Genomic DNA, 15,063 nt, shown 5'->3' on the forward strand with positions numbered 1-15,063 from the left:
CTATAAAATTTCATAGGTATATGTCCGTCACCCCTCCAACCGCATACATCACTCTATCAGCACTGACAGTCTGCAGAAACCTCAGTCGTAGCTGCCACTTCAGGTAATTGACAAGTTACAGGCTCTGGCTTCTGACTGGACGAACACAAGGACCCCACCATTCCCGCATCACACAAGGAGCCAGGGCAGGTGAAGAATGATTTATTTATTTACATCAAAAGCCCGCCCAGAGGGAATCTCTGCCTAGGGGGCCAGGGCTGGTGACACAGCAGGGGGTACAGCAGGACTTCAAAACACTTCTGCCTGGTGCCAGTGAGAGTGCAAATTCTGGCAGCGCAAACACTGAGAGGTCGTGCATGGATTGGAGGCCATCAATCAGAAGAACTCAAAATCCTCTGCGACTGTCCGGCCCTAGGGAGTCTACCTGCACCCTACCTTGTGCTGCCACTGCTGCCAACGAACGAGCCATATTGAAACTTGCCTCACCACACACATCATCACAGAGCGAGAAACCAGAATTTCGTCTCAGGATGACAGAGGAAAATGGTTTACTGAAAAAAATTGAGATCAGCGTGGCAGAAGCCGAAAAACGAACTGGGAGAAATACCAATAATATGCAAGAAACGCACACTACATACCTTGTAGAGACTAGGTTCATGGACCCTGTAAACGAAGGACAGAATTCTCCCGCAAACTCGCTTTGGAAGCGGTACAGCGAACTTGAACTTTTACGGAATTACTTGCTAGTTTACTACCCTAGTGTTGTGGTGCCACCTTTGCCAGAAAAACGAGCCGAGTTTGTTTGGCATGAGCTATCAGCTGATAACATGGATCCAGACTTTGTGGAAAGACGAAGTATTGGTTTGGAAAACTTCCTGCTGCGGGTGGCCTCTCACTCAATTCTGTGCCAAGACAAAATCTTTTACTCCTTTTTAACAAAGGAGAGTGGATGGAAGGAAGCGGTTAATGAGACAGGGTACAAATTAAAGCAGATTCGAGATTAAAAGCCATCAATGCAACGTTTAGAGTGAAGAACCCGTAACAGCGATGAACTGCAGTCTGTCATATCGCACCTCCTGGAAATCCACGCTAGAGTTGCAGACCGCTTGCATAGCGTGTATAAAGTACATGGCAATTATGGAAGAGTGTTCAGCGAATGGAGTGCCATAGAGAAAGAGATGGGGGACGGGCTGCAGAGCGCCCACCATCACATGGACGTATATGCAGCATCTATTGATGGTATCTTAGAAGAAGAAGAGCATTATGCAGATCAGTTGTATCTGTTTTATGCAGAAGCTCTTCGGTATGTCTGCCAGAAACATGAACTTATACAGTATGATTTGGAGATGGCAGCCATGGATCTGGTGTCCAAGAAACAACAGTGCGAGGAACTGGCAACAGGGACTGTGAGGACATTCTCCTTGAAGGGAATGACCAGCAAACTGTTTAGACAAGAACCACCTGAGCAGCGACAAGCCAAAATAAAACAACTTGAAGAACATATTGATGAAGGGGAAGAGCAACTGCAGGTTAAAAACACAGAGAGCAAGGAATTTGTGAAGAATACATGGGAAGATATTGATCGCTTCAGAAAGCAGAAGAATCATGACTTGAAAGAAGCACTCATAAGTTCCGCTGTGATGCAGATTAGTATGTGCAAAAAGGGATCCAAGTTTGGACCAATGCAAAGGAATGTTGCAGCAAGATGTGACCGTGCCAAGACCAGTTCCTACTCAGCCAAGTGCCAGAGACCAGTAGCACAAGTGCACACACTTCTGTACGAAGAGTAACTTTATACATCCAGATTTGCAGTGAGGCAAATACTTTTGGCAAAGTGCAGAGTGGCACAAAAACCTGTACTGTATAGGTTACCATTTAGCTAGATCCCATGATGCTCATGCCTCGGGGTATAATGGTGCCACCCTTCAGTTCCATATGCCTTCTTGCAGCGCTACTCTTATATAGTACTATGTTTGTTTCTGTTGACACTGCACAAGTGATCGTGTTATCTGAGCTGCCCCCAAAACGTCAAGCTTTGACAGTTTTCATCTCCGCCATTAGTGTTAACCTAGTCAGACATTAAGTTTATTGTTTTTAAAATCTTTACAATAAATACAATTCCAAAAACAATCCTCTAAAAATAGCAGTTAAAAAAAGTCATGTGCAAAAAGCTAGGAGCAGCAGTTGATACACTTCTTAAAATAAAATAGCCAGAATGGATTAAAAAAAAAACGGGAAGCACACTGGTGGTAAAAAGGTTTTGTTCATAAGTTTCTTGGGTAAAATGACCAGGAGTGGAAACAAACCATGTGAAGTGCAGGTGGAAGTTTAAAGATTGTTATACTTCAGGAAAAAGCAAATTGCTGGAGGGTAAAATTAGGTCAAAAATGGTATTCAAAATCCAAATTAAATCTGTAAATAAATCAATCAAGGTACATCTGAATGGAGCCTAACCCACCGCAGCATCACCCACGAGCCTGGAGAGCAGTAAGCAGAGCTACAGGCTCGGTGTTTGTCAGGCTGTTAGTTTTAAAACTATTTATTAATACCTCAGTGAGCCACGCAGCGGCCTTTCTTTGATGACAGTCTGTGACCTCTCTTCTCCAAACAGGTCCAGTCGCAGGGCAGCATAATTAGGCACTGTGACCAATTTGGCACAGGCAGCCGTGTGAGCAGTGAGAGGCTGCCACTTAAACTACAGAAACAATTCATAACTACAGCCCGCTCGCACTGGGGCCCCGCCTGTCTCCGGAGTAACTTAACTTCCTGTCTCCCCCTCAATAGCGAAACATACTCTTGCAGTCCTGACGCCATGTCGCATGAACGCAGCCGCCTCAGTAGTTAATCAAACAGCCTGCTAACACTCGGCTGCGTATAATGACTTCTGCACAGTGTCAGTGGTGCAGTTCAGCCCATGGCCAAATAAAGTATAAAGGCCAGTGCCGCACGGTCGCCGCCCTTAAAGTAGTGCCGCCTGGGGCAGACCGCCCCCCCTAGCTACGCTGCTCCTTCACCCTCACTTCCCGGTGTAAGAGTTTTAATATCTCAACATATTCCCCCTTCCAGATGTGCTTCTTAGTAGACAGCATCAAATGCGCTCCTAAAGGCTTTGTTACCCCCATATACGGCAGCCGCTTGATTTTCAGTTCCCTGGTCTCAGGTTTCACCGCCCCCTCCCCTGTCGCACCATCACCTGCCATGCCGCCGTTTGTCCCATCCATCCCGGACCCCAAGGGCCCCACACCCGCCTTGTGGTCGTCCCCCGGCGCTTTCCCACCGGGCCCCGCCACCCCGTCATCGGGGCCCACCCCTTTGTCCGACACATACTTCCCCTTCCTCAGCCAGTCCCCCCTTCCTCCACCTCCCCCCACACCCCCACTGAGACCATGCACGCCGCCGCCCCTCGTTTACCTGAAGCCAAGGAGGCCACACGCCGCTCTCCACCTCTCCGATCCAGGGACACCGTTCTCGCCTCTCAGCGTGATGCTCGGGCCGTCCTCTCCATCTGGCCACGTGTCACCTGAAAAACACTACCAACACGATTACTCGGCCCCCCCACCACCCTCACCATCTCTCAGTTCTCCTTCCTCCAAACTATCCTCATCCTCAATTATCTGCATCTCACTAGCCACATAACCCCTTCAGGCCGGCGGGGCCGACTGCACCCTTCCTAAAACATCAAAAAAATCATGCACCCTTCCTAAACTAGTAAAAACAACCAGTGCGGCGCTCCTCTTCCGGTGTTGCTCTCCAAGCCGTAGTAGCCCTGTGGGTGTAGGGGTTGGCGAGCCTGCCACAGGCATTCTTCTGCCGTCGCGACGGGATCCCCTGCCGGTGCCCGGCACGCCCCGGGAGGCTCAGCCCTCCCTTCACCTTGGCGCCGATGGGCTGTGCTTAGCCCTGCCAAGTCCGGAACCTCGCGGCGCACCTCCTCCTGAAAGAGAAACGGCAGGTCTGGTGTGCTGGGCCCTTCAGTCTGCGCCTCGCCCGTGCCCCCAGAACACCCGTGCACACCTGCCGCCCAGCCCTACTGACCACTCTGGGGTCCATCTCCCCTCCCCCATCCTCCTCATCCTTGCTCCACGCCAGTCCCCCAACCCCTGCCCCCTCTCATCTGAAGAGACCCCCCAAAACCCCACTCCCCTCCGCCTCATGCCCCCCTGACCCCTCCCCCCTTCCCTCTCTTTCCCCCCCCCACCACGGGGACCCAGACCCCCGTGCCTCCCTAGCCCATTCCGCCCCGGAGTCGAAGACATCTAGCCCCTCCCAGTCCCTCTTGCTGCCGTCAGAGTCCACCAGCAGAGGCGACATCCCTCCAACTTCTTCCTGCCAGCCCCCGCTCCCCCAGCTCCCTCCGCTACTCCACCCTCCCTCTGCACCTCCTGTGCCCCCCACCGCCCTCCCCTGGTCTGAGACCTCCTCCCACGTCCCCCCATCCCCCTATGTCCCTGGGAGGCCCCCTCCAATTCCCCCCCCCCCACCGCACCCCGCAGACCACCTGCCTCGCCCGTGCGCGGCTTCTTTCATTAATAACCCAAGGCGGGGAGGAGCTCTCTGCCCTCCGGGTGCTCACCACCACACGTTCCTTCGTCCTCTTTCCCCCGCTCACTCTGCCAGCTCCCCCGGGCCCCACCCGCCCCTTCGCGGCCGCTCTGAAATCAGATGAGCGGCCAGAGACAACAAGCTCCCGGGGCGGGAGACGCATCCCGCGCCTTCCCCATACCGCTTCCATTCCACCCCGCCCGGGCCCCCGGAGGCCCCCACTGAGGCCCGCGTGGATCGCACCGGCGCATCACGCCCGCGTCGCGCCCTTCTATGACTGCCCCCGATGTACCGGGGCGGTCAGCATCTACCTGCACGGGTGGCGGGGAGACGCCGACGTTGCCCCCCCACCGCGGCTTAAGCCCACCCACGGTGTGGACGCGCACCTCACAGGGCACGCTCCACCCTGGGGGCCCACCAGAAGATCCATCGGACCTGCCTCACTGAGCAGGCAGATGGCTTCCAAAACTCGTACATCTTCGCTGGCCATATTCCTAACCGCTCGCAAACCGCCACCAAAAAAAGCCAGAAACCTCGCCAAAACGCCACCAACAACAGCCAAAAAACCTATCCTACAGCGCTCCCAGCCACCAGGTCACCAGAACCTAAAATGGTGGCTGGGCAAGGGCTAACCCTCACTAAATAGCCGTGGGCTACTTTTCAAAATTGGGCTGCCTTTGGGCTATTCCCAGGGCTGCCCAAAGCCACAAAATGACTGCTCCCTACTCGCTCCCTCCCCTCCCAATCTGCCTTGCGATGCTCGGCTGCCCCCCAAACCTCCCATGTTGATACTAGTTTGGCAGTTCCGATAACATGTAGACATCCGATAGTTACTGCCAGGATAACAATATATGAGAATAACATGTTGGGTATTTCCAAACACCTGATAAGTACCATTACAAGTTTCCAACCACTCACCAGCAGAACCAACATTGTGATAGTCCTCTGTCTATTAACACTATCAACTGTCTTTTTTGAGACACAATGCCGTTTACACATGTAAACCAACAGAGTGCACGCGCTTGGACCATGCTAAATGAAATCGGTTACCAGTAAGCAAAGGTTCCTCTAGCAACTCATAAGTTCACAATATTATTGAAATTTTCATTAATTAACTTCCGGTTGGAACTAAGCATGGAGGTTTTAATGTGTCATATAGAGTCAAAATCTAAGAAGCTAAACGCAAAGAACATAAGACTAGTCGTGTTTTCAGAAAACAGGGAATTTACCTACAAATAGGAAATGTGGGAAGCGTAACGGAATTAAAACCGGCTCAAAGGTAGGGTGTTTCAAAGCAATATTGCATTTAAATCTTGCTTAACTGTAAAATAACTTTGAGGAATATAATGGATATGTACAACTCACAGAACCTTTCTTATTCCCGATGTAATTTCAGAAAAGCCTACCTCAACTAAAAAAACAGGTACACTCTAACTTTCAATAAATCACGTGAGTATAGTATATAACATTGGGGCATATGTAGGTAATTTTTGTTTTGTGATTTTTTGGGAATCGCAATTAGAGAATCGCATAACGAAATGTAGGTAGAATTCGAATTTTTTTTTGCGAATCCCAATAATTCCTTATTTGCGATTCACAAATAGAGATTCGCAAATAAGGAATACCTTTTAATTCATTCCTATGGGCTAGAAGGCCCGTAGGAATAAATTGGAAGACATTCTCAATTTGCGATTCTCAAATAGAGAATCGCAAATTGAGAATGCAATTTCAGGGTTGCAAGGGTGTCAATAGGACACCCTGTTGCACCCCTGAAATTAACATGTGTGCACATGTGGCCCACATACATGCCCTAAGGGCATGTATGTGACCCACATGGCACTTTGAAAAATGCCAAAAAGTGCATTTTTCAAAAAAATCGCAATTTACCACCAACCTGAAGTTGGTGGTATTTTGCGATTCCTTAAGCGACAATTCGCACAACTTGGGTGCTTCCTACATTGCATTTAAGGAATCGCAATTTGCGATTTATTAAATGCAATTGCAAAATAAGGAATCGCAAATTTTGCGATTCCTTATTTTGCATGTGGGTTTTTGTTTGCTACATAACACACTGTCCTAATTACGATCGCAAATGCTGAATTTCTGCTAATTTCAGCATTTGCGATCGCAAATGGGATACCTACATATGACCCTTTATCACTTCATACGGGTGCATCATACACGAGTAAGATACATGGAAGAACACAGGGTTGCTTGTTTTTGACATGATATTTGGTTTTGTGCTAATGAATAACAAACGAAAGAAAAGCTTGAAATAGAGTTTAAAAATTAGTCTTTAATTTATGTAAACGAAATATTTGGAAGCCAACTGAATGAAGGCTAAAAAATGAAGCAATTGAACTATACTTTGTGCTATGGATAATGTTACAATTGCCTTACAAATGTTTGTGCATGATTGCCACTAAGATGTCTCAGGATCATCTAAATACTGTTAAACCAGGCACAAAAGTCATGCTATGTGGGTTGAAAGTGACACAGGTATGCCAAAATGAACTATAGAGATGTATATTTCTATGTCTTTTAGCCCTGAGGAAGTTACGGGTACTTTCCTTTGGCGGCGAAACACGTGTTGACTAAAGACCCAGAATTCTAAGAACAAATGAAAGAATACAAGTAAAACATGAATCTGGAGATTTTGTTACTTAATGTTATTACGTGACTACGTTTCTGCATGATAATATTAGCGTATGCTTGAGGATAAAATAATTGAAGCTGGAGTGAGTTCCCCGGTGGTTCAATTAAGCCGATTAATGTTCTCCATAGAGAGAATATGCCCCCCAAATACATTCGCCCCCACCAGAATTTTTTTGGGCTCAGCTGAATCTGCCAAAAAAACACTTTAAAACCCCTTCAGGGGCAATGGTCTTCAGCTCCCCGCACAGACTTACCACTTGATATTCAGGAATGTGGTTTGCAAAGAGTCTGTGATGCAACTGTGCATACACAGACAGGCACACACCCCAACACTATTCAAAAGTGTCAGAGGCGATAAGCCATCCTGTTAAAGGTGGCGAGGAAGGATGAGAAGCGGGCTGCGCTAGGACCCAGGGATCGGCGTGGAAAGGTGACAGACAGTGTTTTGCTAGCTATTTTGGGGTGCAATGGTTCCCATACATCCTTGCTGTGCTGCCATGCATGGTAGAATAAACCTCCATGCCATGTCTCTGCGTGCCGGTTATGATGTAGATGGATGTCATAGGGGTATGATGGCATTAGAGACACCAGCACTTGCAGAAAAAAAGGTGCAGGGCTGCCATAGCTGAAGATGAAGCGCGGCGGCTGTCATACAGATTGTAATTAAAATGTATTGTGCGTGAAGAGCTGTTCTGATTTTTTTAAAGTTCCTGAGGTGAAAGGAAATAGAAACCAGTGGAAGAGGACACGCTCTGGGGGCGATCCATGGGAGTCAACTTTTAAGAAATAAGGTGGGATAAGCAGCAAGCCAGTGCTTTAAATGGGAAAAAATAAGTGCAGGTACTCTTAACACATTAGCAGCTATGGAACGTCCAGCTCCAGTGCTGAACGTTTCATTGCGCAGGTGCAGTTGGATCGTCCAACGGCCGACGGCAGCACTCCCGAGGTAGTGGTGCCGTCGGCCGTTGGACTGGCGCAGCACTTATGAGGTTAGATTGATTGATTGCAAGTGGGGTGGGGCTAAGGACAAAACATATAAGAGACTTCTAGTATGTGGCCGAATATTTATATATTCTTGAATGCGCACTCACATAAACAAGCATCAATGCTCACACAAGCATTCCAAGAATGTCCTTTAAAATACCCGCCTAGTGCCTGGATTTTCTCCCTCTTTCACTCGCTTTTCCCTCTCTCTCACACACACACACACCCACACACACACACACACACACAAACATGCGCACACAAGCAGGCAAACACCCAGACAGAAGCAGACAGACACTCACACAAAAGACTCAGTTGGGATGCAGGCCCTTTTACACCCCTTTTCTCCGGTGGCTTTCTTAATTGCTGCAGTCATCGGGATGCCTGGATTCGAGTGTTTGCACAAATGCACACCATGGTGTGAATGTGATTGACAGCGCAGGGCCTGAATGGACCCTGCTCTGTCAAACACAGCGTGGTGTGAACACCGGATATTATGCAGATGAGCCCTGCTGAATTGTTAGGAGGTGGCTCAGCTTGGGCTAGAGGCGCTTTGGCTGTCAGACAACCTCGTTTGTGCACGCGTAAGTTAAAGCAACAATGAGCTTAGCTGACTGTGATGAGTACCGGTACCATCCTTGGCAACAGAGAAGTGCTGGTACTCAGTACTGGTGAGTAACGGCCCATTTAAAGCACTGCAGAAAGCATTATCCAATCACAAGCAACATTTTTTAAAGGACACTCACAAAAGCCATTCAAAAGCCGGAGGTGGGCTGTAAGCCCCCTGACGGAATCCAGCATGTCGAGAGACTGCGCAAGCGCTGCCTAGGCTCAACCTACAAATTGGGACATTTCTCCAATTGTTCGGAATCTAGCCTTATTTACAGCCAGGGCCGGACTGGGAACCACAACTGGCCCTGGCAAAGTGCTCGGCCGGCCCCCTCCCCACTCGGGAGGGGGGAGGTTGGGGGTGCAGCCGAGCTCTTTGCCGGGGCCGGGTTTTGGCCAATTTTGTTACAGGGCCGATTTTGCAGCTATGCTGTAAAAACAGCCCTGTAACAAAACCGGCCCCCAGCGGCACAAAACCGGCCCCCACCCGTGCGGCGAACCGGGGGATTGCCCAGTGCCCACTATGGCCAATCCGGCCCTGTTTACAGCTGAATTTGCTGTTTGACTTATAACGTGCAGGTTAGTGATTGACTCCTAAATACCTTACCGGACTGCACCCCCTTCCCTGGCATCAAGAAGACAATGCAGAGTCACCAAATAAACTGGATGCAAGCCCAGTGAAGTAAAATGCTTTGGAGATTGGTATGGAGCGACCAACTTCTCTTTACATGCAACACACGCCCGTAACATTATGGGAAGGAACTGGCTTCAAATGTTCTGCAATTTGGATAATTTTCTCTTGGAAGAGCTCTGAAATGCTAGTGGGGTGACATGAGAAATCTGGCACTTAAATACAACTGTTGTTTTTACAGGGCTCTGTTACAAGAAAACGTGTGTAATCGCTGTTCAACAAAAAGTATTATTTTTAAATTCCATCCTTTCCTACCAGGCAGTTGGGCAAGGAAGATAGACTGCCTTAAGGGCTCCGTTACAAATAGTTATGTTGTCTTCATTTAGAGCGGACTGGGCCTGGCAGTTCCTACTGGAGCAGGATTAAGGCTGGTTTGCTCAAAGTTGTTCCTTGTTTGTTGTGGCACTAACACAAGGGACTAGAATGATTACCAGAGGCTGAGAGTAATTCCAGCATCCGCCCACCACATTTTTGTTTTTCTAAGTTAGATGCCATAAGTGTATAGGGTACGCCCAGATGAAGATTCTGTGCTTGATACTCCATAGGAAACAGCACCTCCGCCATAAAGCCAAGCAAAACTGGAACTGAGCAGAGGTTATTTCATTCCATGGGTCCATCTCCTCACTGTGACACAGGAAGCTGCGTTTCATTGATGATGCTCTGGAGTCCTTCTTGTTTCTGTTTAGAGGAGACATTGCCTGATATTCTCGGATTAAGCTATTAGTTTTGGAGCTGGACAAAGTCTTATGTGCATAAACCTGGTCCCTCTCTGAAGTGGCACCGTGGGCCCCAAAACAATGTATTTGAAAACAACCAAGAATAACTACCAGTGTCTGGATTAATTCAAGCTTTCCACCCAGGGCTGGTTCTAGGGCGGTGCAACTGGTGCCTCTGCACCCAGCGCTGACTTTGGGAGGCGCCATGTTTGCAAGTATATTATGGTTTTAAAAGCACCTGCTGTCTGGTTCCTGTCCTTCAGCAATTTTCAGGCAACAATAAAATAGTCAAGATAACTTTGGTAATTAATGTTCTCCCTGGAGAGAGATCAGAGTTTTGTCTAGAGGGAGTTTTGACTAATCACAAGGTAGCGTAGAGGGTTAATATGCCTGCTGCAAAGAACATGTACCATGCAGATCATAAAGTGCATATAATGTAAATAAGTCAGTGGGTTACTGCCTTTGTCACAGAGATCCTTTTATTACTTGCAGTTTATAAGCTAAAATCTGAATATTAACTGTCATCAAAGAGCTGCATGCAAACTGCAAGGTATAGATTAAAGCATTATAAATTTTCCCACATTCTTTCATTATTCCAATGTTGCAAAAAGGGTCCAATTGGGTGGAAATCCTTTCTTATTAATAACGAAAACCCCTAACAATGGTGGTACCATTTAAATTCTGGGTTTGTGCTTCTCCAGACCAAGCACTCTTAAACTATACTGCCTATCAGTTTGGATGACATGTGAAACATGCACCTTGTAGTCCTCTGTCTTAGAGGATGTAAAGGTCATACTGACATAGCAAATACTTATTATGTTCATTGGTTCTGCCTTTGGCTGTTTTTCCGGAATCGTCTTTATAACAAACCTTCATGTCACGTTTCTTAGTACCTCAAAGCACAGTGACAACATCTAATAAAATATCTTTACAAAGCAATGCGACTTCGATTTCAGGCCTACTGTTACTGGTGCCCCATTTTTCGTTTCCATGACATAACTCCTAGCGACCCAACTTGATGACCAATTCATTGGATGGAAATAAAGCACCATAGCCTGCACGAGGAAAGGAAAACTACCTTAGGCTGCTATTCCATGCGGAGAAGGGAATCCCTCTGCTGCATGGGAAAAATAATTCCTCCCCTGGTCTCTTGAAGGTACTCTGACTGCAAAATCAGAACCTTACTGAATCCCAACCATAAGCCCGAGAAGTACCCTCTCGGCCTTCCTCGCACCCCTGCAACCCGCCCACCCTGTCCCTCAGGCCCACAGATAGTGCTCATATGTGCACATTGACCCGGCCACCAAAATACCCTCCCGAAAGGTATTTTTACTTACAATTCAGCTTGCTTACTTTCAGTAATTTAGCAGTCAATTACGAGCTATGTTGGAAAAAAATCTCTTGGCATAGGTGTTGCAAAGTTGTTTTCATTCTTCAGAGGAGAGAATTCCTTTCACCCGGGGATGCGCATATGCTGCTTATATTTTATTACAATAAACATCTGTTATTCAGCGCCAAGAGACCTATGGGTGAGAGTGCGTTTACAAATACATGTTATGTTATGTTATGTTATGTTATGTTATGTTACAGTAAGGTATCAAATGAAGCGTAAGGAAGGGGGATGAAGGTAGTGAACACAGCACTGTCTCTCTTATGTGGCATTGCTTTCTGACACATCCGCATGTTGAGTGTACTTTCATTGCACTAAGCCAGCAAGACATCTACTAACACTTTTGCAAGTCAGTTCAGTTCCTAACGCCTGTAAGTGCAATGCCGTCGCTCTGTCTTTCCCACTGACAAAGCCCTACATCATGCTGTCTTCCAGGATGGTATTTTCTAAACCGAAAATGGCAACCTTAACTACGCTAATTTTACAAGATACCTTTGTGAATAAGTCTAGGTAACGATTGTTATGATATGCGAGTTAAACATACAGATCCAACTTCATGTGCGCTATGAAATATCTTTTGAAAGGAGGAGAGAATGAATAAATGTCACAAAAGTAGCGATGCCTGCTTATTTCACATATGTCAGAGGCAATAGCAGCCACCGCAAGGTGGCACTACAGGCTAGCGTAGCTTCCACATGACATTGCTTCGATTCAGAACGAGACGGTTGTGCTGCCAGAAAACCAGAGAAGGGTCCCGCGAGAAGTTGTTGGCGCGGGCTTCACAGTAACCTCTGACAAGCCTGGTAGAATAATTGCAAGATAATTAACTGACACGATTAAAGATTTATGTGTTAGACCAAATAAATATACCGGATGCGTGCAGTATTTAATCACCTTGCTGACAGACGTAACTACTTTTATTTAATGCAGACTAAATGGTGTCATTTAACAGAAGGAAGAGAGCAATTTTTTCTCCATTCAGAATTTCTGATTGATATGCACCAGCAGTAAGGTGTTTCATAATTAAAACTGATCCGTATTCCTGAAGCAGGCAATAGCTCTCGTGGCAAGATAATATTTGGGGAGATTAAATCAGGTTACTGTGCGGATATTGATATTTGTGACTGTTTGGAGCCATCACACCTGAATACAGTATTGGATCATGATTAACATCTCTTGTCTAGGGTGGGGTCATTGGTGTATATCCTAGCTTGGGCCATTCACAAAGCCTGAGGCAATTGATGCATAGATTAGATTAGATTAGATTAGAATATTTATAGAGCGCATGGCTGCCTCGGCAAAAAGGCATACTGCTCAGGACCACTCATGCATATTTGCAGTCTGGGACAACTGATGCAGTTTATTGTCCATTGATACAAACTACTAGCAAAGGGCACTGCTGGAAAAAGGAATACTCACCTTTCTGCCTGAGAGCATGGAAACATTCTGTGCATTCTCTGCCCCCTCTCCTATGCAAGTCCATTTGAAAGAGACCCAGAAAAGAGAAGGGCTGGTGCAAGTGGAAATGTAATATGTGTATGCTAGTGTGTGCTAAGAGGTATACGTCTTTGGCAATTCCAAGGATCTAGAGAAAAGGTCATCAAGGTCAAACCGCTTTCATTTGTAATGTGTCTATAGTTGATCTGGTGAGATTTGGATTCTAGGGTGTGCAGGCGTCTTTTGAAAAAAGTTTCTGACTTCATTAGATATGTATCCTTTCTTTTTTACGTGTCCCTTATTTGTTTATTTATATATTTCATTTATAAAGTTTTATATAGATCCCAAAGGATATCAGAGCGCTTTACAAAAAGTGTAGAATGGAGATCAAAACCCAAGAACAACATCAAGTAAGAATACACAACATTAATGTTGGACCCGGCCCTTTAGGCAGGTTCACCCCGAGACTTTTTGCTATTTCCTAGCCTGTTTCTGGAACCTGGTGGTAGTGATTTTAGGCCTCTGCGCACTTTTTCACTGTGGTACAGTGTAAAGTGCTTGAGCTCTCTGTGTATGTGTGGTGAGTGACTTGCCCTCCCATAGGAATGAATGGGGAATATGTATGCCCATGGTAGTTCCTGATGTGTGGGGAGTGCAGGGGCGAGTTTGGTATGTGAGAACTCATGAGACTGAATGCTGCGAAATGGTATATGCGGCATGATTGTGTCTAGTCTAGAAGTGCCACTTTTAGAAGTTGGCATATTTGTGTAATTTGTGTCTGGCGTGTGATTGGCTGGTGAGCCTGGTCCAGGAGTGTCTGGGCCTGCTTGTGGATTGACTGTCTGGTTTGAGGATGACAGGGGCTGGAGAGCCCAGGAGGTTGTCTGAGTCAGCCCATGGATGAAAGGCAGCATCTGCTGCCAGGGAAGTGGGAGGAGATGGCACCTGATAGTGAAGGGCTGTGCCTGTCTGACCACAATGCTGGCTCCACCCCCCGCTGGGCGACTGTCACCTCTGTCCCTGATACTGACAGGACTTCCCTATAACCAGTTCTAGCTGGTTCTCACACTGCCTACACAAAGACTTCAAAGACTTTTCTGTGTATAAGAAGGGGCTTTGTCCCCTTCCAATTTGTTCTTGTTTCTGACTTGAATCTACCAGGGGAGGGCGCTGCCCAGCCCCTGGAGGACTTTCCTGGTCCTGGACTGCTGAAGGACTTTGCTCTACTCTAGGGCCCCTCTGCTTTGCCTGGGGAGCTTGGAGGACTTTTTCTTTGTGGATGGCGCCCTGGGAGTGCTTTCCTTTTTATTACAGGACTCCTGGGTACATCTAGCGCTGGGAGCGCTGTATTCGCCAATAGCGCTTGAGAGCGCTTTTATGCCAGTTTATTTACTCAATTTATGGGTGCCACCCCTTTTTTATTGAATTATCTGAGGCTGGTGCCCACCCGGCATTGCCCCGTGTTTGATTCACCGCCGCCGGCCCGGAGATCGTGTGAGGAGGTGCTGAGCCCGCCTCCCTGCCCAGGGCCGCGCTGCCATTGGCGGCCCTGCGAGACAGGAAGCCAGGCAGATCCTTTGGTGACGTGGGCGGGGCCTGTTGGAGGCAACTTCCGCTTCACCCTGCCCGGGGAAATCTTTTTTTCGTTGCCGGTCTCCCATGCTATGGAGGGAGACCGGAGATGTGCCCGAGGATGGAGGAGGCTGCGGCACGAGGGAAGAAGACTGGTGGTGCTGACGGGGCTCCCGTGTGCTGAGGGAGCCCCGGGAACGAAGGAGAGCGTGACCAGCGAAGACCCGGCCCCGAGATGGGGGACCGGGTGAACAGAGGAGCGTGGCCGGCTGCTGGGGCTCCCGTGTGCTGAGGGAGCCTCAGGGAGAGAGAGGAGATCAGCCGCCTGACCCAGTGAGTGTGTGGCAGCCGAGGAGAAGGGAGGGGCGCCGGGACACATTGTCGGTGTCCACCCCCCCCAGGTAGCGCGATCTCGCGCTCGTTGTTGAGAAGGCGTGAGGGCTTCAAGGGCGGCCCCGGTTGGCAGT

The 15,063-nt window shown here is 47.9% G+C and overlaps 1 pseudogene; it reads left to right on the forward strand.

Moving 5' to 3' along the window:
- Window positions 1-530: 530 nt before the first annotated feature.
- Window positions 531-1,711, forward strand: LOC147702380 (sorting nexin-4 pseudogene; annotated as a pseudogene).
- Window positions 1,712-15,063: the final 13,352 nt, after the last annotated feature.

The sequence above is a fragment of the Lissotriton vulgaris genome, chromosome 7 (genome assembly GCF_964263255.1).
Source record: "Lissotriton vulgaris chromosome 7, aLisVul1.2, whole genome shotgun sequence".
In the NCBI taxonomy this organism is placed as follows: domain Eukaryota; kingdom Metazoa; phylum Chordata; class Amphibia; order Caudata; family Salamandridae; genus Lissotriton; species Lissotriton vulgaris.